Source organism: Betta splendens, chromosome 15 (genome assembly GCF_900634795.4).
Source record: "Betta splendens chromosome 15, fBetSpl5.4, whole genome shotgun sequence".
NCBI lineage: Eukaryota > Metazoa > Chordata > Actinopteri > Anabantiformes > Osphronemidae > Betta > Betta splendens.
Genome location: NC_040895.2, coordinates 2,254,855 through 2,278,772, shown reverse-complemented (window position 1 = coordinate 2,278,772; position 23,918 = coordinate 2,254,855). Strand labels below are relative to the sequence as shown.

At 42.6% G+C, this 23,918-nt stretch overlaps 1 protein-coding gene and 1 long non-coding RNA gene across 3 annotated transcripts in view; both read right to left on the bottom strand.

The window, feature by feature from the left end:
* hspa12a (heat shock protein 12A) overlaps positions 1 to 23,918 on the bottom strand; it is a 150,340-nt gene that overhangs the window by 17,438 nt on the left and 108,984 nt on the right. The gene's annotated exons all lie outside the window — the stretch shown is intronic.
* LOC129603022 (uncharacterized) lies at positions 1,695 to 4,502 on the bottom strand. Of its 2 annotated transcripts, XR_008692567.1 has the most exons (4): positions 3,109 to 4,502; positions 2,497 to 2,579; positions 2,100 to 2,291; positions 1,695 to 1,954 (listed from the first exon to the last, which is right to left on the bottom strand). It is a non-coding gene; the product is annotated as an uncharacterized LOC129603022 (long non-coding RNA). The 2 variants fall into 2 exon arrangements; XR_008692566.1 differs by having other exon boundaries at positions 2,497 to 4,499.

Sequence of the window (23,918 nt, the reverse complement as noted above, 5' to 3'; positions counted from 1 at the left end):
TTAGCTTCAGATTCCACTGTGAGGAACCTTGGTGTCATATTTGACCAGTATCTCTCTTACAGCGTATATTAAACAAATCTCCACAACCGCCTTCTTTCATCTTAAAAATATAGCTAAAATGCAGATGCAGAGAACTGATTTATGCATTTGTTACCTCTAGGCTGGGTACTGTAACTGCTTACTCATAGGATGTCCTAACAGCTCCTTAAAAAGCCTACAGCTTATTCAAAATGCTGCAGCCAGAGTTCTGACAGGACTTAGAGAGATCACATTTCTCCTACATTAGATTATCTGCACTGGCTCCCTGTAAAATGTAGGATAGAGTTTAGAATTCTCCTACTCACCTACAAAGTACTCAATGATAAAGCTCCTTCTTATCTTAAAGACCTCAATATGTAGGCGTGTGTAACTTTTCATGCCAAAAAGCTCTGTAAATCGCCCACACGGCCCGTCTGAAAATGTGTGTTTTAAGCTCTCGTCCACAATGCTCTGTTTTAGGGCTGTTTCGCAAGCAAAGCTGATCGCCACACCCCTTTGAGAAAGCGCACAGCTTTGATCCGCCGCGAGGATCAAAAGTCACGGTCACTGAATCCATTGTAACAGCGAAACTGGCTAACTCATCCTAGTGGAGTTCAACCACATGTTTGATCCAAAATCTGACTCTGAAGTCGAATGGGAGGCTGTTGAAGTGGTTACACTTGGTGCAAGGTACATCTAACTGGCAATTTCACATTTAATTTAATTTACTGATTTATATAACACGCAACTTGATTAGCTTCTAATGCTAATACTAATGGTTGCCAATAAGCAGCCTGAATAAATACAACAGAATATTCATAACACGACTACAGCTTGTTTGGGAGCATAGCTTGACAGACTAACAAACTCATTTTTACATGTTTTTTTCTTTCTCGTGCTTCTGCTGTGTCAAGATCATTTTTCCATAATGGGGTCTTCAGCTGCAGCTTATATTTTGCCGTATTTATCTGTAATTAAGTGCCACTGTGGGAACAGTGAATGCCCACAGAGGCATGGTGTGACAGCAACTGTTGCTGTCAAGATATTGCATGTGTTTAATACTTTTATTAATGTGACATGGTATTTAAAATTAAAACTTTGATAAATCTTACCTCAAGACGCCTGAACCAGTTGCCAAACCTACTGTCATGTAAGGTTGATGATCCAGGACTGGAGCCAGTATGATTGAATGTGTATTCATTACACAAAACATTTAATATACAGTATATCAGACAATTACACATGCATGGAATAAATCAGTATCTCAGAAATTCATAAACATTTTACTATTTACAGATGAATCATAACGTACCTGGGAACTCTGGTTTATAAACATAATTTTGGTTCTAAATACACATTGACCTAATATATTTTAATTGCTTTTAAGTTGTATGATATATAAAGTGCTAATATATAACAAATAGAAATGTAGTTATTGTTTTTTTCTTCATAAATTTGAAGTCTGCTGGTTCTGGGGACTAGGGTGAAGAGACCAAGTTGTCATCCCATCTTCCCTGGTCTGAATCAGAGCAGTGTTTCCTGAGGGACAAGGACTTAGACCACCTGTGAAATAACTAAATTATTGTTTTCGTGGCAATACCTGAATAAAGGTTGAAATATTATAAAACATTTGTCTGTTTTCCCTCAAAGAAAATAGTAAAGTGAAACAGCAATAGTCAAAGCTAACTTTTTATTGTCAACCAATGCACCAGCACTATAATGCTGGATAAGTTCACAATGTGCAGACCACAAAATGAATGGGTAGGATTCATACTTATGTTGAAAAAATAGTTTCTGGAGTGGAACAGGTACAGTCATGGGCAGTTGGCTGGGGAGATGTGAGGATCTTTGTTGTCTTCATCACGTTTTGAAAGACATCGGAAGCAGTGCAGCTGCTGTACAGATGGAGGATGCAGCTGTTTTCCTTGACACCACTCTAGAAGGTAAAGAGAATAGAATAGTAGATTAATGAAATGTCCAGTATTTTCTATGTATCTCACAACCTTCACCAATGTAAACAATATATAGACGTAGTTAGATCAGTTGTAATGGTGTTTGGAGCAAATGCGTTTTCAACTTACCTTTTATAGTGATGGTTTGTTAAATCTTGGCATGACATTAATGACCTCCTTTCTGTCAGGCTCCTTAAATTCTGCTCAGAGGGCCGGTGGGACAGGGATTTTAATAAGGTCCTCCATATAACGACCTGGGTCCAGCAGGACTTTATTGAAGATGGTCTCCATCAGCTTTTCCACATAAACTGCACCATAACACTAGAGTTATAAATTACAAATTACCCGTCAACAGACTAAAATGTCAAAATAAGTTGATCAACTGCATACAGAGTAAATTTATAGACAATAATATAGATCAGATCATGAATACTACAACTACTGAAATGTGAAATCCAAAATCCAAAAGTTAAATAAAACTGCCTGTTGGCCAACAAATTATCATACTGATGTTAAATGTACATACCTTTCGCTCCTGAGGTGAGTAACAACTTTTCTACAAGGTGTCCACAGCCTGCAGTGGCGTTTCGGTAGCTATGATGCACCAGCCTGTATAAAAAAAAAACAGTCACATTTACAGTTAGCTGACTAGTTAAGCAACACATATGAGAAGACAGCAACAACATACATGTTAGACTTAGATAGAACTTGCCATAACCCAAATTCACAGGTCTACTTGGGCTACGACATACACACAACAAGCTCGGTAGTAATTAGAAACACAACTGACTCTCACAACTTACTAGCGCAGCCAAACCCAAGTTGTACTGAACGTCATGTGGAGGCTAGCCGCTAAGGCGCTAGCATCGTGCTAGTGACTAACATGGCACTAGCAGCTAAAATCTGAGCTGAGTGAATGACCTCAGTACCATACATCACACGATTCGAACCGGACGAATGCTGGAGAAGCTTAGACTCATCCAAATTATTTGGCAGCACCTTGCAACACGGTCTCTCTCTGTCGTTGTTAGCAGCAACTGTTCTAGCCATTAGCATTCCTTACACAGGAGAGAACCTACATTATAAACAAAGAAACTTCTGAAGTACATAATCAAATAAATATCAAGCATGTACTTACGTTTGGGGAAGCAGCAAGTGGATCACGTCTTGTAGGAACGGAGCGCCTCTTCAACTTCAAGCCCAGTAATATATATATCCTTGTTTTCAAAACAAGGATATATAGGTGAAATGGTGTCCACACACAAAGAAGCATTTAGGCAGCGGTGCCAGCACCGGCCCATTTACAATAACATAAAGTTCTCCTTTCTGGCTCCGCTGGTAAAATGAAAAGGCTGCAATGCTGGTTGAAACAACCAACAACGGAGCACTTTCTGAACCATAATGGCCTCATGTCAGTTCATGACACAGTGAGTGACTTCTTCTTTTGTCTTTTAAATGGCGGGTGGCAACCAACTGAAAGGTGCATTACCGCCACCTACTATGCTACAGTGCATAGTGAGTGACTGAAACACAATGTTGCAGGTACAATTAGGGGTCCAGGTTTGTCTGGGCGGGGCTGAAGCTGGTTCTGTGAATGGTTAATAGAATGCAGACGTACATAGTCCGCCAAATTTGAAACCGATGGTTCTTGAATCTTACTCTCCTAATCTGTGACAAATGAACAGTAACAATAATCACAACATCCCGCTGCCAAGAGCCGCTTTTGTTACGTAAAGAGGGCCATCACCGACGCTCTCTGTGGGGTGGGACGCATGGGCTCGCTGACCCTGCTGCTGCCTGCAAGGCAGAGCAGGGTTCCTACTCATGTTCCTATGAGTCTATGAGTGACATCCACTGTTACAATGTTCCACCGCTATGTGCTTGGATTTACAACGTGAAAGGACGAGTGTCATTGTTGCGGTCTCACCGAAGGAAGCAATAAAAAACATTAACAAGACAATAAAACAGTTTTGCTGCTTTGCTTATTTACAAAAAAACTAAATAAAGTTCACACATTATTTCACTGTAACGTTACTAAAAATTGCAGAAAAGACGACAGTACACCGCTCACCCATCTAGTTTTAACAAATGTGCAATTAAAAATATATTATAAACCAAAAAAACGCTTGAAAGCGTTTCGGTTTTATATTCCATTTATTTCGTTATTTCCCCTTTCACCAGTACCACATAATAAGTCATTGCAGAGCTACAGCCATGTTTCACCAGCCGCTTTCGGCAGTGAGTCATAGACGGACGTTGTTCTGCCCGCTTTCATGTAGACACGGAACTCTTCACAGTTTTGTCAAACTTAATTTCGTTATTCATATACAACAACATGCAAATGCTAAAAATTACTGAAAAGATGACAGTACACCCATCTAGTTTGGGTGAACAGAAAACGCTTGAAAGCGTTTCCGTTTTATATTCCGTTTATTTGGTTATTACTCCTTTCACCTGTACCACATAAAGTCATTGCAGAGCTACAGCCATGTTCCTACAAAGTTAACCAGCTGTTTATTTCGTTATTTCCTCTTTCATGTCTGTCTGGTGAATGAAAGTGGGCGGGGCCATCCACGTCCCAGAGCGGTGACACTGGGGGAAGGGGAACGCGCATCAACACGCAGGACAAAGATCTGCGTTTCTCTGCTGCTACAGCCTCGGCTGCGTTGGGTTGTTAGTGTCCCTTTCACCTGTACCATATGAAATGTGTTCCTACGAAGTTGATCAGCTTGAACGCTTGAAACGTTTCCGTTTTATATTCCATTTATTTAATTATTTTTATTTACAAAAAAATCCCATACGCTTTGCACTGTAACGTCACTAAGAATTATGAAAAAAGACAGTACACCCATCTAGTTTTAACAAATGTGCAAAAAAAAAATTTAAACAGAAAACGCTTGAAAGCGTTTCTGTTTTATTTTTCCGTTTATTTCGTTATTTTCCCTTTCACCTGTACCACATAAAGTCATTGCAGAGCTACAGCCATGTTCCCAAGAGGTTCACCAGCCGCTTTCAGCGTGACACACGCATGGACGTTGTTCTGCCTGCTTTCATGTAGACACAAAACTCATCAAAGTAAAAGAGCTCAGAGCAGCATTTGCAATTACATGTATATTAATAACGAAATAAACGGAATGTAAAGTAAAATGCTTTATAGAGTTTGGTGTCTACATGAAAGCGGCTGGTCAACTTTGTCAACATGTGGCACCAGTAAGTGGGGGAATAACGGCCCAAAGCAACAGGCTGAAAGAGGAGGCTGTGGCAGAGGAACAAAGGTCTTTGTCCTGTATGTTGATGCGCCCAGCCCCCACAGTCAGCGCTTACCTTTGCTACGGGACTGATAGCCCCGCCCACTTTTATTTATCAGACAGATATGAAAGTGGGGATAACGAAATAAACGGGATGTAATGTAAAACGCTTTGTACTGTCTTTTTTCCTAATTCTTAGTGACGTTACAGTGCAAAGCGTATGGGATTTTTTTGTAAATAAAAATAATTAAATAAATGGAATATACAACGGAAACGTTTCAAGCGTTTTCTGTTTATATTTTGTAAATAAAAATAAACCCGGTGAATAAAAACGATTCTGAAAGCAGCTGATCAACTTCGTAGGAACACATTTCATGTGGTAGAGGTGAAAGGGACACTAACAACCCAACGCAGCCGAGGCTGTAGCAGCAGAGAAACGCAGATCTTTGTCCTGCGTGTTGATGAGCGTTTCCCCTTCCCCCAGTGTCCCTGCTCTGTTACGTGGATGGCCACGCCCACTTTCATTCACCAGACGGACATGAAAGAGGGAATAACGAAATAAACATCTGGTTAACTTTGTAGGAACATGGTTGTAGCTCTACAATGACTTTATGTGTTACAGGTGAAAGCAGTAATAACGAAATAAACGGAATATAAAAAACGTTTTCAAGCGTTTTCTGTTTATATTTTTATTGCACATTTGTTAAAACTTGATGAGTGTACTGTCATCTTTTCTGTAATTTTTGATGACGTTACAGTGCAAACAATATTTGAACTAGTTTTTTTTGTAAATAAACAAAGCTTTGCCACATTTGAGAAGGATCTAAAACTGTCTTATTGTATTATTGATGATGATATCTTATTGCTTCCTTCGGTGAGACCGCAACAATGACACTCGTCCTTTCACGTTGTAAATCCAAGCACATAGCGGTTGAACATTGTAACAGTGGATGTCACTCTTAGACTCATAGGTACTGTGCAGCCTTGCAGACAGGAGCAGGGTCAGCAAGCCCACGCAACCCACCACCTAGAGTGCGTCAGTGATGGCCCTCTTTACCTAACAAAGGCAGCTGTTCACAGATGATTCAGGGTCTCAGATAGCCGAGCAGATCATTTGACCACCTTCTAGTGGGAATGGGTATATTTAGAAAACCCAGTAGTTCTAGTGTTAATGGAGCGTGTTAACAACTGGCTGACACCTCATTGCCACCTAGTGGCGGGAAGCTGTATTGTGGTCCCACAGCCTATTTGGCCCACAATCGCAGAACTGACTTTTTTCACTAGCTGCTGCTTGGGACCCAAGGATGGTCCGCGGCCCCATGGTTAAGAATGACTGATCTGTTCATAAGGATTAAGGTGACTGTTCTCCTCTGTGTGGCGCAGATGTGCCACCTCACCACGCCCCACGAGGGCGCACTCTCCTTTCTCCCTCTCACTCACTGACTCACTCACTCACTCACACACACACACACACACACACACACACACACACACACACACACACACACACACACACACACACACACACTTTTATATCAGGTAACGCGCATACACATACTCCAGACAAACACACCATATAATTAAGTTGTGATTTGCTGAGTTATTCAAGATAGTGTTGACACTGGAGTTAATGTTAATTGTTTAATAAAGCGTTCATAATTTAATTGGTCGTTGTCTGTGATTATTTGTATATGGTTTTGCAGCACTGGTGAATTGAGTCGGCTATGGTACGGAGTTCATCCTTCAACTAACTTAAATACGGCTTAATCCTGGTGAGAAGATCCGGCGTTGCGTGCGTACGTGCTTGCGCTGTTGCGGTCTGGTCCGGTCCAGGTGTGCGTCGCGGTGATCGCGTCGTGATCAGCTGATGCGGCGGCAGGTGAGGCGGTTAAGCTGGCGGTTTCCTCCCGAGTGGCTGAAAGTAGATGGGTGATCAGGCCCGTTCTCCGTGACGATGTCCGCGTTAGTTCAGCTGCTGGCTGCCGTGGAGGTTCCAGGCGTGGCAGTGCAGAGGGAAGCTCCAGGTGGACGGAGAGAAGAAAGGTCTGCAGTGGACTTGAAGGCGAGAAGACAAGGGGCGGGACAAGGGACAGAGAGAACAAAGGAAACGGGACAAGGGAAAGAGAGAACAAGGGACGGGTCTTTGGCGGCTTTTATAACCGTGCTTTTGGTCACGCCCGTCCTATTGTTCGTTCCAATCAGGATGGCTGACGTCCATGTTCCTCCTCCGTTTGTCGCTTTTATCAGCAGGAGTTTGTTTGTGAATATAAATTATAAACATAATTGGTATCTCCACTCAAGAGCTAAAAATCCAATTATTATAATTTGTGCTCCTTGCATATCCCCAACATAATTGGTGCAATTGGTGTGAGGTTAATCAAACTCAGTCCTGTTTGAGACTAGGTGGTATTGCTAATTCATTTGGCACTACCACAACCCTCACACTGCCCCAACAGTACAAAATGCAAGTTCACATTTTTCTGTGGAGTACTTGTCCTACTGTTATGGCTTTGTCAGGAAAATGCACTTTTCAGTGCTTTTCAGTAGAGAATCAGAAATTATCAATCATTCTTAATATTGATGATTTTGAAATTGCAAATCCTCTAGGAACAAAGAAAATGCAAAAGTGTGTGAAGTTTGTTGGACATTGGCTGATCTGTCAGTAAAGTACCCTACACTCCACTCAACTGGCCATTCTGTGCAATTTGAATGATGTTCGTCAGTTTGGATATTGTCACAATCCAGGGTTTTCATGTCTGCATTTCCTGGTTTCTTGTGTTGTATTTCCGGTTTCTGTTCCACCATGCTGTTATCTCACTTTACTTCAGATCACGTGATCTATTCAGCTGTTTGCAATCTGTCATTAGTCTTGTAATAACGACCAGCACTTATCTTCTCCGCCATAACGTGAGTATTGTTACCGTTCCAGCATCATCTTGTCCTGCTCGCCTGTTGTCGCCTGTTTCTGTGTGTCTGTACCTGTTTTTGGAGCTTTTGTATTGTACTGTCTGTAATTACCTTTCGCCTGCTTCTCGACATTCCGATCGCCTGCTCAGCCTGTACTGCTGCCACTCTGCTTACCTGGTTTTTAATCCTCGCCTGTACTTTGACCACGTTTTGCAATAAAACGCCTGTTTTCCTACCTGGCCATCTTCTGAGCTGTGCCTTTGGGTCCGCCATATCCAAAATCATGACAGTACGATTTGGCCAGTCTTGGACCCAGCCGGCTCCCAGTTACGTCTCAAGCCTAGTTTTGGTTTTTGCTTGGAGGAAGGGTCTTTTGCTACGCCATGGAGTTTACCTGTACCGACTTACCCAGACATCTCCGCACTTGAAAAGCAGATTTCGCTGTGGATTACCAGGAGGCACCCAACCCGGAAGCACAGCTGAGTGTCGTGGAGATAGCAGTTCTCATCCTGGAGGATGAAGATGGCGGGCTAGACCATCCCGGCGTTCGCATTCCTCTACAACCAGCTGTGTTCAAGGCGCGAGGAGTTAGAGCGCCACACCGGCCTACGCACCGCTACACCATCCTGCCCAGCTCAAGCTCCAGTCCTGTCTGGTCCAGCTCCATACAGATTCCAGCCCTAATTTTCTAGCCAAGCTCAAGTCCTATCTCGACAAGCTCCAGTCTAATCCATGGGAGGATTTTTTGCACCTGTGCAGCCTTGCTTTTCATGTCCCTGTTCCAGCCGGAGAACCTCAGCTTGTTCCAGTCGCAGCACACGGTCTGCCCCAGCCGCAGAACCTCAGCCTCTCGCAGCACCACTGTATGCTCCTGTCGTGTAATTTCGTTGCTTCAACCACGGCAGAGATTTCATACGGACTCAACTTTGAAGTTTAAATCAATAGCATACAGGTTTATTATATATGACAAATTAAAACAATCAGATAATGATTACAAAAGAGTAATAGCAAGAGAGGCAGAGACCGAATTCACCTGCTTGTTCCTCTGCAGAGAACTGAGAGGTCGGAAAAGGTCAGCTGTGTGCTACCAGCCCACCCTCTGCGAAACGCTCTGAAAACCCCAGCCTGAGAAGGCCTGCTTTTAACAACTACCTAAGATCTTTCCACATGTCCAAATAAGGACGTGTAGATGTTTTTCTCGGCTACTTGGAAAGTCCTGGCGCTGGGCCGTGTTATCTGTCCAGCTCCCGAATCCATCTGGCCCACCATCAACCTCCTAGCTCCTTTCCCAGGTAGGCGTGACATTTTGAATGTTTCCTTAAGAATCGGATAAACATTGTTAGGCAACACCTGACTCTGCGAACCCAGTTTAAGCAAACTCTTTAACCCCAGTAACTGAGAACACACATGAACCCATCTACTCTCTGTATTTCTCCCATAAGCAATGATCAACTTTACTGCTAAAAGTTGTCATGATCTGGGTTTTTGTTTTATTCTGAGGGACTCTGGTTTCACTCGCCATGTTTCGATTTCCTGTTTTATTTTGTAGTACTTTCGGTTTCTGTTTCCATCTGGTTATTTCTTGGTCCTCCGTATTTAAGCACCAGTATTCACCCAAGCAAACTGCCAGATCGTTGAATCCATGACTTCACACTCCAGCATTCTCTCGTTCAGCTTACCCCCGTTGCCGACCTGTTTTCGTTCCTGATTACCGCTTCTCATCTGATCCTGACCGGTACTGTAAACTCGTTGTCTATGTTGCCGAACTCTGCCTGTTTACTGGAACTGTCTTAGTCTGCCGATTCAAGCCTGGAAATCTGAGCCCTCTGTTTTTTGACCCACGACCGTTATTTAAAATTGATCACGCCTTCTCCTCCTGTACTTCTATCCCGTGTTTTTGCTGTGCATGATCTGGAACGTCTGTAACTACAAGAACTGCATTAAACCCTTTGATTGTACCATCTGTCTGTTGTCTGGTCGCTGTGCATGTGGGTCCGATCTCTGCCATAACCTGACAAAAGTAAATATAAATGTCTGTTTCCTGGAGTCTATCCCAGACGCTCCCCAGACAACGACCCTGACAAACTACAAGGGTTGGGGAACAGTCACTGCACCTTAACATGACCAGAACAGATTGTTCACTACCTATAGAATAATATATGATATGATACATCAATATACTACAAATCCCCTCCTCATGGGCATTTTAATGCCCATCAATCTTGAAAGCAAGCGGCCAAGAAAGCTCCTCTTTAACTTATCATACTGCGTTATATTAAATAGACATGAACTTAATTTCAACATTAAGATAAAAATCCGTCACGGTTGTACCAGAAAGCTGTGGCACGACACCCTCTGCGTTGTCCTCAGAACCTCATCTGATGCCCAGCCTTTCCGCTAGCGATCCAGTTGGCCCAGCTCGCCTTCACAGAGTCTCTTGTTTCCCAACCGTCCAGAGCTCCAGCTATGCTCTGCTGCACCATCCTATGTCCCCCTCGGACTGGTGCTCCAGCTGTGACCTGAGAGCTGATAGCTGAGAGGTAGAAAGCTCTGCACCTTAGTGCAGCATAAACCATCCTACAGAGCTAGGGTTAGGGTAAGGCTGAATAGAACATATACAGAGGCAGCCGGTAAAAGTGTCTACCTCCACCGTGTTTGGGTTTCAAATCTGCAGCGTCAGTGCCCGGTTTGCACTGCGGGAGGAGTGTGTTACGTCCTTCTGGCCTGTAGGTGGCGATTGACTCCCACTTTTGGTCCTAAAACATCGTAGTTGCTTACGTCATATAGCCTCTTGTAGAACAACCAATGATCAGGTCTTGGATGGCCTAGTGGTTAACGTACATGGCTACAAGGTTTTTTTGTCCGGGGTTCGAGTCTGAGTGGAAGCAGTTTTTTTATTTTAATTGTTGGAAAAACAGCGTCTCATCATCATCATGTGATCACGAGATGACAACGTTGTATTACTTAGTGCATGGATCGCCAAGACCATGAACCGCTGGTCGCGTTACAGTATGAAGTTATGAACGTAAGTAAATTATGGCAAATTATGGCAGTTTAAAACCAAAAATAAGAAGCTGAACGGTGCGCCCTCCTGCGTGCAGCGTTCGATTTGTGACAGACAAGCTACTGTAACCCTGATTTCTCGCTGTTGGTACGGGCTACAATTTTCTTTACGTGGAATGCTTCTTTAATGCACCACACGGCAAGACAGTAAGGCACATGTACACTTGTTTCTTTATGCCGCTCTCACCCAACGAGCGTCACCTTTTTCCTGTCCCCTGTCAACAAGGGCAGGTAGGAACTAATGTTGATGACAAATAAAATCACAGTAGCTGAAATGTCACGTTTCCCAAACATAAAATAAAAAAATTAAAAGGAATACTAACTAAGGTTACACTACTACAATTTAAAAAAGTGAATAAGGATGATCTAGACCAGAGGTCTGCCACCGGTAACACCCACGTTTTCAATGAAAAAAACAAACACTGGGAGCCGCGGAGGGCGGCAATATTATATTATTTGAGAACATTCAACATTTGTTTTTTAATCCAAAAAAAACATAAAAGTCAGGGCTCAGAGATCTAACCGATGATAAAACATTGTCAAGGCATCGACAAGGACAGCTAACTCGCTTTTTCCTGCTTCAAACAGCTGCTGTAACTGAGAGCAACCCATGCGGCATCACCGGTCAATCTGGAAACGTATTCATTGGTTCGGACTTGTTCTGCCCGCTTTCATGTAGACACAAAACTCGTCAAAGCAAAAGAGCTCAGTGCAGCATTTACAAATCACATGTGAACGTTTTTATTTTTTTTTGTAAATAAAAATAATGTTTGCCCTGTTCAAACCTGGGGAATAAAAACGATTCTGATTCTGAAAGCGGCTGATCAACTTCGTAGGAACGCATTTCATATGGTACAGGTGAAAGGGACACTAAAAACCCAACGCAGCAGAGGCTGTAGCAGCAGAGAAACGCAGATCTTTGTCCTGCGTGTTGATGCGTGTTTCCTCTTCCCCCAGTGTCCCTGCTCTGGGACGTGGATGGCCACGCCCACTTTCATTCACCAGACGGACATGAAAGAGGGAATACGAAATAAACAGCTGGTTAACTTTGTAGGAACATGGCTGTAGCTCTGCAATGACTTTATGTGGTACAGGTGAAAGGAGTAATAACGAAATAAACAGCTGGTTAACTTCGTAGGAACACTTTATAGTAGGAACTGGTATATTTAGAAAACCCAGTAGTCCTAGTGTTAAGATGTGTGAACTGTGGAGGAGAAGGCAGCAGCGACTGAAGAGCGACTGAATAGAGTTGATGTCTTCCCCGCTGACAGGCGCATTTATTTGATAATGCACGTACCTTGGATGACAGTTCAGTTGAAAACCACACTGAATCTTTATTAAACCGTCCCTGAATAACATCTATGAACTGCAGTTTCTTCCTTGATTATCCATGATTATTATGAAAGAAGCGCAAATCTTCGCCAGTCCAAATTGTGCAATTAATACTGTGTTTACAATAAAGGTAATAAATAATAATAATATTATTTTCATTTTAAAATGCACTGCATATTTTAGACGAATGTCGAAGTGCTACAAATAACTTAGATCAGAAAGCTACGATAAATACATACGTTTATTTTTGCAGAGTAAACATGTAGAACAAACTACTTGCTGCATTAATGAGTCTTAGACCTGCAGCTGATCACGCCGCCCGATGCTGCCCAGTCTCCCACGGACCTTTGTCCTGAAGCTGAAGTATTTCTCACCTGCTGATCGAGTAGTAGCAACATATTAGCATGTCTATGCGCCTCTACGGGGGGAGGGGAGGGATGAGAAGTTTGCCTTTGCCACTGTGAGCAAACATGAGACAAGCAAAAGCTTGGTTGAACTCAGATTCAAGTCATCTGAGTACGAAAGACTTCACATATTATTTGATCTCGTGTTTCAGTCAAGCGGCAGTCTGGAGCTCTCTGCTAAGACTGCTGCCCCGCGACCCGTCCACGGATGAGCTTCGATTAAAAATTAAAAGCAGAGTTTTTTTGTTTTTCGTTTTTCTCTAATCGAAAAAAAAACGCTTTAAATTCAAGTCTGTGTGTTTTTGTTAAAAAATATTTTGTTCGGTTTATTGGTTTGTAATGCGGTGCTTTTATTCAGGATAGATAGACGGATGGGAAATCAAAGTTTTGAAACATACACGGGCCGAATAAGTCACATCAGCCACTCATTCAGTTACAATGACACGAACAGTCAAAACAAATTCTTGCTACATCTAGTGCGCCACTCCCCCGTTCCTCTCGTAGCCCGCATTTGCACATCCATACATTTGTGTATAGAGGTACAGAGGTAACGAGAGAACGACTTTTTGTGTTTTCCGTTTGTCTCTAAATAAAAACATATTACCTCCAATTCCGTGTCTTTTTGTAAAAAACAAATGTGTTTGCCTGATTTATTGGTTTGTAAGGCGGTGCTTTGATTAAAATCCGTTTGCCACTCATCGAAAGAGAAACAAAAACGCTGGTGAAAGTGGCTGGATGGACGGATGGGAAATGAAAATGTTGAAACGTACACTGGTCGAATAAGTGCTCTCAGCCACTCAGTTACAATGACACGCACAGTCAAAACAAGTCAAACTGCAGTTCTGCAGACACAGAGTAAACGCGTAGGAACAAATATGTTGCTGTAAAGCGTCGCTGTTGATCTGCTGATTTCTGGCGTCCTGTCAAAATTACGACCGACAACTGCTGTAAAACAAATTCCTATGATTATTACGGTTATTTACGTAAAATCTACGACTATTGGAAAACATTCATTAACAAGTCGTGGAAGTTTAAAACCTAAATATGCGGCTGTAGTCGCAGATGGACTGCACTCTACGTCTTTACTTGGCCATGCGCATTCCAATTATATTAATTAAACCGCGACGCATAATCATGGTATTATGTGAAGTCAATGTGTTGTATCAGATGTTAGAGCGGTGGGTGTGTACATATTTTTAAGAGACGCCTTCTATTTAAAAACGCGAAAAAGTGTTGCTGCTGTGGCGCTGCCTGTTTTAAACCACACAGAACAATTATAACTTCGCAGTGAACAGAAAATAACTAAGCCATCAACAAGTTGTTGCCCTTCATACTCCCCATGTTTTAGCACACAACAGATACTTAATAGTAAAAACTAAAAAGTAAAATAGGTCTGGTGTAATATATGTGTGTTACAGGTAGAAATGAACAGTCGGACCTCAGTTACGCTGTAGTGCTTTGGAGGCTTCTAATCAACGCTGCGCCACCTGGTGGTTAAAACGAGACTAGCGTCCTGATTTTTTTCAGCCGGCTGCAGGATTAAAAATCTTTAGTCAGCGACGCACTCGCTGCACCGTGGCGACGCGTCGGTACTGCAGGAAAAACCCTAGTCACTTTGAACCGCTGCCACTGTAGTTTGCTTTTTGTCCCAGGCCGTCGCTGTATAAATCAAAAAATCAATATAAAATAACCAATTTTGTAGCAGGTCAGAAGATAGAAGACCCTCTTCTGATACTGAAGTAACCTGTGGACGGAGGTTAAGGGTAGGAGAGAAATCGGATAAGAAAGAAAATCAGTTTAAGCGAGATGTTTATGCTGACACAGTTTCTCCACTGCTGCTCCGAGAGAAGGGTTGAAGTTGTTAATGTGAGCTTCCTGTGTGCAACAACACACTGAGATGCAGAATGAAAATGGTTAAACCCTCATTATATAAAATCAACAACAATAAATATTATTGACACGTGTCATGGTCAGTCCGTAGAGCATATATCAGTCAGTCATGTCACTGTCGTGAGCTCAGGGTTTTTATCGTGCACGTGAGCTAAGAGAGAAACCTCTTGCTCTATGAGAACTATAATTTAGAAAGGCTAGCCTGTGACCTTGTTCTGCTAAATGAGTCAGCAGTGTCACTCAGGGCCCATCAGTGATCCGGAGTTTGATCTTCTTTGTCCTCTTCTTTCCTGCAATGGAACAGCACAGCACTCCTGCGTACAGTGGCAGCGGTTCAAAGTGACTAGGGTTTTTACTGCAGTACTGCCGCGTCGCCACGGCGCAGCGAGTGCGTCGCTGACTAAAGATTTTAAATCCTGCAGCCGGCTGAAAAAAATCAGGACGCTAGTCTCGTTTTAACCACCAGGTGGCGCAGCGTTGATTAGAAGCCTCCAAAGCACTACAGCGTAACTGAGGTCCGACTGTTCATTTCTACCTGTAACACAAATATATTACACCAGACCTATTTTACTATTAAGTCTTTACTATTAAGTATCTGTTGTGTGCTAAAACATGGGGAGTGTGAAGGGCAACAACTTGTTGATGGCTTAGCTGTTTTCTGTTCACTGCGAAGTTATAATTGTTCTGTGTGGTTTAAAACAGGCAGCGCCACAGCAGCAACACGTTCTTGTTTTCATTCTCCTCAGCTTTTTCGTTTCTTTAAATAGAAGGCGTCTCTAAAAAATATGTACACACCCACCGCTCTAACATCTGATACAACATATTGACTTCACATAATACCATGATTATGCGTCGCGGTTTAATTAATATAATTGGAATGCGCATGGCCAAGTAAAGACGTAGAGTGCAGTCCATCTGCGACTACAGCCGCATATTTAGGTTTTAAACTTCCACGACTTGTTAATGAATGTTTTCCAATAGTCGTAGATTTTACGTAAATAACCGTAATAATCATAGGAATTTGTTTTACAGCAGTTGTCGGTCGTAATTTTGACAGGACGCCAGAAATCAGCAGATCTACAGCGACGCATTACAGCAACATGTTTGTTCCTACGCGTTTACTCTGTGTCTGCAGAACTGCAGTTTGACTTGTTTTGACTGTGCGTGTCATTGTAACTGAGGCTGAGAGACTTATTCGACCCGTGTACGTTTCTACATTTTCATTTCCCATCCGTCCATCCAGCCACTTTCACCGCCGTTTTCGTTTCTCTTTCGATGAGCGGCAAACGGATTTTAATCAAAGCACCGCCTTACAAACCAATAAAACAGGCAAAAATATTTGTTTTTTACAAAAAGACACGGAATTGGAGTTAATATGTTTTATTGTTTAGAGACAAACGGAAAACAAAAAGTCGTTCTCTCGTTACCTCTGCTTATAATTTGGTGGAGACATCAATCTCTTACACAAACACGTGACGTGTTTCGGAGTCATGTGTCCAGACAGAGAGTGACCAATACACAAATGTATGGATGTGCAAATGCAAGCTACGAGAGGAACGGGGCAGTGGTGCACGAGATGTAGCGAGAATTTGTTTTGACTGTGCGTGTCCTTGTAACTGAATGAGTGGCTGATGTGACTTATTCGGCCCGTGTACGTTTCAAAACTTTGATTTCCCATCCGTCTATCTATCCTGAATAAAAGCACCGCATTACAAACCAATAAACTGAACAAAAATATTTTTTAACAAGAACACACGGACTTGAATTTTAAGCTGTTTTTTTCGTTTAGAGAAAAACAAAAAACAAAAAACCTCTGCTTTTAATTTTTAATGGAAGCTCATTCGTGGACGGGTCGCGGGGCAGCAGTCGTAGCAGAGAGCTCCTGACTGCCGCTCGAATGAAACACGAGATCGAATGAAATGTGATGTGTTTCATACTCAGATGACTTGGATCTGAGTTCGACCAAGCTTTTGCTTGTCTCATGTTTGCTCACAGTCGCAAAGGAAATCTACACACCCCTCCCCCCTCCTTCGTAGAGGCGCATAGACATGCTAATGTGTTGCTACTACTCGATCAGCAGGTGAGAAATACTTCAGCTCCGGGACAAAGCTCTGTGAGAGACTGGGCAGCATCAGGCGACGTGATCAGCTGCAGGTCTAAGACTCATTAATGCAGCAAGTAGTTTGTTCTACATACGTTTACTCTGCAAAAATAAACGTATGTATTTATCGTAGCTTTCTGATCTAAGTTATTTGTAGCACTTCGACATTCGTTTAAAATATGCAGTGCTTTTTAAAATGAAAATACTAATATTATTATTTATTACCTTTATTGTAAACACAGTATTAATTGCACAATTTGGACTGGCAAAGATTTGCGCTTCTTTCATAATAATCATGGATAATCAAGGAAGAAACTGCAGTTCATATTTGTTATTCAGGGACGGTTTAATAAAGATTCAGTATGGTTTTTGACTGAACTGTCAGCCAAGATACGTGCATTATCAAATGAATGCGCCTGTCAGCGGGGAAGACATCAACTCTATTCAGTCGCTCTTCCGTCGCTGCTGCCGTCTCCTCCCCAGTTCACACACCTTAACACTAGGACTACTGGGTTTTCTAAATATACCAGTTCCTACTACAAGGTGTTCCTACGAAGTTAACCAGCTGTTTATTTCGTTATTACTCCTTTCACCTGTACCACATAAAGTCATTGCAGAGCTACAGCCATGTTCCCACAAAGTTAACCAGCTGTTTATTTCGTTATTCCCTCTTTCATGTCCGTCTGGTGAATGAAAGTGGGCGTGGCCATCCACGTCCCAGAGCGGTGACACTGGGGGATGGGAAACGCTCATCAACACGCAGGACAAAGATCTGCGTTTCTCTGCTGCTACAGCCTCGGCTGCGTTGTGTTGTTAGTCTCCCTTTCACCTGTACCATATGAAATGTGTTCCTACGAAGTTGCTCAGCCGCTTTCAGAATTCCCCATGCAGGTTTGAACAGGGCAAACATTATTTTTATTTACAAAAAAAAATTAATACGTTTACAGATTGACCGGTGATGCCGCACAGGTTGCTCTCAGTTAAAACAGCTGTTTGAAGCAGGGAAAAGCAAGTTAGCTGTCCTTGTCGATGCCTTGACAATGTTTTAGCATCGGTTAGATCTCTGAGCCCAGACTTTTATGTCTTCTTTGGATTAAAAAACAAATGTTGAATGTTCTCAAATAATATAATATTGCCGCCCTCCGCGGCTCCCAGTGTTTGTTTTTTTTCATTTAAAACGTGGGTGTTACCGGTGGCAGACCTCTGGTCTAGATCATCCTTATTCCCTTTTTAAATTGTAGTAGTGTAACCTTAGTTAGTATTCCTTTTTATTTTTTTTATTTTATGTTTGGGAAACGTGACATTTCAGCTACTGTGATTTTATTTGTCATCAACATTAGTTCCTACCTGTCCTTGTTGACGGGGGACAAGAAAATGTGACGCGCGTTGGATAAGTGCGGCGTAAAGACAAAAGTGTACATGTGCCGTACTGTCTTGCCGTGTGGTGCATTAAAGAAGCATTCCACGTAAAGAAAATTGCCCGTACCAACAGCAAGAAATCAGGGTTACAGTAGCTTGTCTGCCATAAATCGAACGCTGCACGCGGGAGGGCGCACCGTTCAGCTTCCTATTTTCGGTTTTAAACTGCCATAATTTGCCATAATTTACTTACGTTCATAACTTCATACTATAACGCGACCAGCGGTTCATGGTCTTGGCGATTCATGCACTAAGTAATACAACGTTGTCATCTCGTGATCACATGATGATGATGAGAAGCTGTTTTTCCAATAATTAAAATAAAAAAACTGCTTCCACTCAGACTCGAACCCCGGACAAAAAAAAAACGTTGTGGCCATGCACGTTAACCATTAGGCCACCCGAGACCTGATCATTGGTTGTTCTACAAGAGGCTATATGACGTAAGCAACTACGATGTTTCAGGACCAAAAGTGGGAGTCAATCGCCACCTACAGGCCAGAAGGACGTAACACACTCCTCCCGCAGTACAAACCCGGCACTGACGCGGCAGATTTGAAACCCAAACACGGTGGGGGTAGACACTTTTACCGGCTGCCTCTGTATGTTAATTTTCTGTTTTACATAAAAACTTAGGTCACTGGTTGATGCATTAAACACTATTCTGTCAAGCAAAGCTTCATGCAATGTTAGTTTATGCGTTCTGTATATTTTTTACAAGCTACACACTGAAATGCAAGGTTCACAGCACTGTTTCATCTCTCTATTGTCAACATTCACCCTTTCCCTTTCCTTGACTCCTTGAACTCCTTTCCTCCCTCACACTCCAAGTCAACATTTGAACCGACTCAAACACCAACTTTTGAACCAACAGGCCTCCTTCAAATAAGTTCACCAACTTGGGATGAGACACAACAGAAACAGAATAGAAGAATAGTCCCACAGCAGACGCCACACATACAAGTCCCCTTTCATTCATTTTCATTTTTACACTTTCCATACACACATACTGCATCCAACTGATTATACAAATTACAGAGAGAGTGAGGACAATCGAATCGCTAACTTAAGATGGGCACATTAGCAAAACCCCTAAAAATCATTTCTTACACTTACTTATCTATCCTTACTGGGACTTAATAACTAAGGTTTATTTATTTATTTTTTTTAATAAACCCTTATTAGTCCCACAGTGGGGAAATTTGTTCTTTGCATTTGACCCATCCCCCTTGGGGGAGCAGTGAGCGGCGCTCGGGGAGCTAGCGCAAAGTGTCTTGCTCAGGGACACACCTGATGCAAGGGAGAACCGAACCACAGACCTTTTGCCTTTCGAGGCCGACGCTCTACCAACTGAGCTACCAGTCCGCAGATTACAGGTTACACCCTCAATGTCACCTGACAGCTAAACAAGAAGGTAATCCTTCTTGTTTAGCTGTCAGGTGACAGCTTTGGTAACTAACCTGATTAAGAACACAGAATCACTGCGATAAAACTTATTTAATTCAGGAAGTGCTGCAAATGCAAGCATTAAGTGACTCTATTACAAAATGAACGTACAGACTAGATAAGCTGCATCCTCACAAACTATCAGAGATGACACATTAGACAATAACACAACCTGATGAACTTTTTGCACAAAGCAATACACCTAGAAACACAAACAACCCCACAATCACTGCTGCATCTAATTGTAATTTCCCTCGTGACTATCTGAGTCTCTAATGACAACATAACAACTGTGGATAAAAACTACAACTAAAATATTGTAACTTATTAAAGAAAGTCCATATAAACCCACATACAGCCAAACCTCTTGGAGGATAAAACACAGTCAACCACTGAGCATCAGGTGAAGCATTTGAACAGCAGAGTGAGTGAATTGGGAACTTTATTTTGAAATATTCTCCGTACATTTCCCTTTCCCTTGCCTTGTAAAATTGAATTATTTTAATTTCTTTGGCTTTTGATAACGTGCATTAATACAGTTCCTGTCTGACAGCCTTCACTGTCTCAGTGACCCTGTTTCAGCCTCAGCCTTCTTTGGCCGTCCAGGTGGACTCTTGTTCCATCACTGGCTTTGCACATGTCCATAGCTCCCACACTGGAAGCAGTTCACAGTTTTTCCACAGCATCCTCGTCTTGCTCCTCGGCCTGGAGGAGTCCTTCTTCTCCTCATAGGAGGTCGTCTTGTCCGCTCTCCTGGTAGAATGTACATCACCTGAGGTGTGGCCATGCCTGGCAGTGTAGGTGGGGTCTGAGGCACGCTGGCTGGTTCAACAGACACCATCCTCGGCTTTCTTTTCTCCCCCTCTTTTCGCCGCTGCTTCTTTCTCTGCCTCTTTTGCCTGCTCCTGACAGAGCTCAACATAATGAATCACATGGTCAGTTATTTGCTCAAGTGACATGTATTAAAGTCCCACAGTGTCATTCAGCTCATTCTGATTTGGTCTTGAAGGCAAGGGCAGATTTTGACGCTTTGCCCCTTTGACCAGCAGAGGAAGTCCATTAGAAACCTCATTTACCCGTCCGTCACCCACACACACTAATTCCTCATCTGACCCAGCCCACAGTGATCTAACTACTCTGTCATGCAGATCACTTAGTTTATTTGTTTTAGTGGCCAACCTGACACCACGGTCAACTTGACATTTGTTGCAATGGACAGAAATAACTCCATAGGAGGAACAGAATTTACCACAGTGCAGAAAATATTTCTCAGGTACTGTGTGACTATGCACCTCCCAGAATGGAATATATATTATGAGCTGAATACTTGTCTTGTCTTCAGTGAGAGAAAGTTGCTATTGCTGTAAACTGCTCACTCCTTGCAAGTAAAATCCTGAAGAAGGTCTCTTTTATTTAAGATTTAAAAAGGGAATTCACAATTTTAGTGACTGTAAAGAAATGTATGGTGTAAAACATATTTGTGTTCCCTTCCCTTTTAAATTAGAACCAAAGCACCATTACATTGAACATTATCCTCATGGCATAAAGTGCCATCTGGTGGTGCAGTGGTTAGCACTGTCGCCTCACAGCAAGAAGGTCCCGGGGAGTTTGCATGTTCTCGCGTGGGTTCTCTCTGGGTTCTTTGGCTTCCTCCCACGGTCCAAAGACATGCATGCGATGGACTGGCAACCTGTCCAGGCTGCCTTTTGCCCAGAAACAGCTAGGATAGGCTGCAACCCCGCATGGGAATAAGTGGTAGAAAATGGATGGATGGATGGAAATACAGAGACAAATCAAAATAATTTAACATCAGATTGCCTACATGTAGGGTGGCACGGTGGTGCAGTGGGTAGCACTGTCGCTTCACAGCCTTGGTTTGATTTTCGGGGTAGACCGGGTGCCTTTCTGTGTGGATTTTGCATGTCCTCTGTGTTCATGTGGGTTCTTTCTGGGTTCTCCAGCTTCCTCCCACGGTCTATAAACATGCATTAGGTCTCTCTAAATTGTGTGTCTGTGAATGGTTGTCCGTCTGTGTGTGTTGCCCTGCGATGGACTGGCGACTGGGATGGACGCCAGTACTCCCGTGGGACTAAGCGGTAGAAAATGGATGGATGGATGGTTTGGAAATTAAGTTGATGTGATTTTCCTCATGTATTTCTTATTATTGAATCATGTTTCTTTAAAAGCTATGTTTTTATAGCACTAGATTGCAGCAAGAAAGCGTAAAGTGTGGTTATATAGTATATGTGTATATATATAAATACACACTCTATTCTCACCCTCCGCGGGTGGTCTCATCCACTTTCCAAGCTCGGGTCCTCTACCAGAGGCCAGGGAGCTTGAGCGTTCTGCGCAGTATCCTTGCTGTTCCTAGGCACTTTTCTGGACTGAGATTTCGGGTGTTTTTCCAGGGATCTGTTGTAGCCACTCCTCCAGTTTGGGGGTCACAGCCCCCAGTGCTCCGATCACCACAGGCACCACTGTGGCCTTCACCTTCCAAGCCTTCTCCAGTTCTTCTCTGAGCCCTTGGTATTTCTCTAGTTTCTCATGTTTCTTTTTCATGATGTTGCCATCGCTTGGTATTGCCACATCCACCACTACGGCTTTCCTCTGCTCTTTATCCACCACCACAATGTCTGGTTGGTTCGCCATTACCATTCTGTCAGTCTGGATCTGGAAGTCCCACAGGATCTTGGCTCGCTCGTTCTATACCACCTTGGAAGGTGTTTCCCACTTTGACCTTGGGGATTCCAGTCCATACTCTGCGCAGATGTTCCTGTATACTATGCCAGCCACTTGGTTATGGGGTTCCAAGTATGCTTTTCCTGCCAGCATCTGTAGCAATCCACGTCTGGTCTGAGGTAACCTGACCTACATGTGAACTTAACTCCCTCCTTTGAAGAGCCCCTACGTCCCTTTCAGTCCCCAGAGATAAGGGACCCTGAATCTTTCTCCACAACAGGAGACTGGCTTCTATCACCACAGGCACCAATTGACGCCAACATCTCAAAGGTCCATATCAAAGAACCATGAGTCCACTTTGTTGATCTACCTGTAAATCCCTCAGGATTCTACCTCTGCTTATCATGCCAAAAGGAGAGGCTGTCACATTTATCACCAAGAAGCTGTCTCCCCCAGAACTGGGACCACCAGCCATAAAATGTGGAATGTGCTCATCAAAGAGAACGAGAGACTTCACTTGGACACAAATTCTGGTTCAGATGCACCAGAATTTTCAACTTCCATGAAACTGATGTCATTGTATTCTGTGGACAAAATGTTTTCATTTGATATTAGATTGGTTTCTGTGTGATGTTCAATGCCTGATCTACAGATTTGCCAGGAAATTCTTAAAGTAAAAAGGGACTTCAACTCATCACCATGCTCTCCTTTGTGTGTAGGCACAAAGTTGAAATAGAGAGACTCACCTTCTTTACTTCTTTTAATCTGTGCAACATACACATGGACTATTTCCACCAGCTACAATTCGGTATCCTCATTATTGTATCACATTTTTAAGTGTTACAATTGTTTAATTAGTAATGTCCAGATTAGGTCATTCATAATTTGATTTTGCTTGCATTTATTATCCGTGTATGTTTTAGTGTTTACTGGGTGTTGCATAAGACAAAACCAGTCATCATGAATAACATTTAATTTGTCACAGCATTGTAAGGGACCACATATAAGACCTTAAGATTCTATGCATTTAATATTGCTGTTTAACCATTCTGACTTCTCTGCTTATTTGAGTGTCAAAGTGATCATTACATGTTTATTGTGTTATGGGGTGATGGAACTTTGAGCTTGATGAAAAGAGAAGAGCTTAGTTATCCCAGATTTAGGAGCGATCCTGATCTGAAGAGGCGGAACTCTTCACCACTGGTTGAAGTCATTTCTCCGCCCTGCAGTGACCACTGCCCCAGAGGTATTTAAACCAGTGACACCCAAGGCAAAACGGATTTCCCTCTATCTTCAAACTTCTTTCACTTTTTCCTTTTTGCGTCGCATTACTTTTCTTTAATTTTCCTTTATCCTTAAATTTTGTAAACCTAAGTTAAACTTAGAGACACAAACGAACAACGATTTTTGTAACGTTAGAAAGTCATCAAGAAACTCCGCGAAACTGAAACTATTA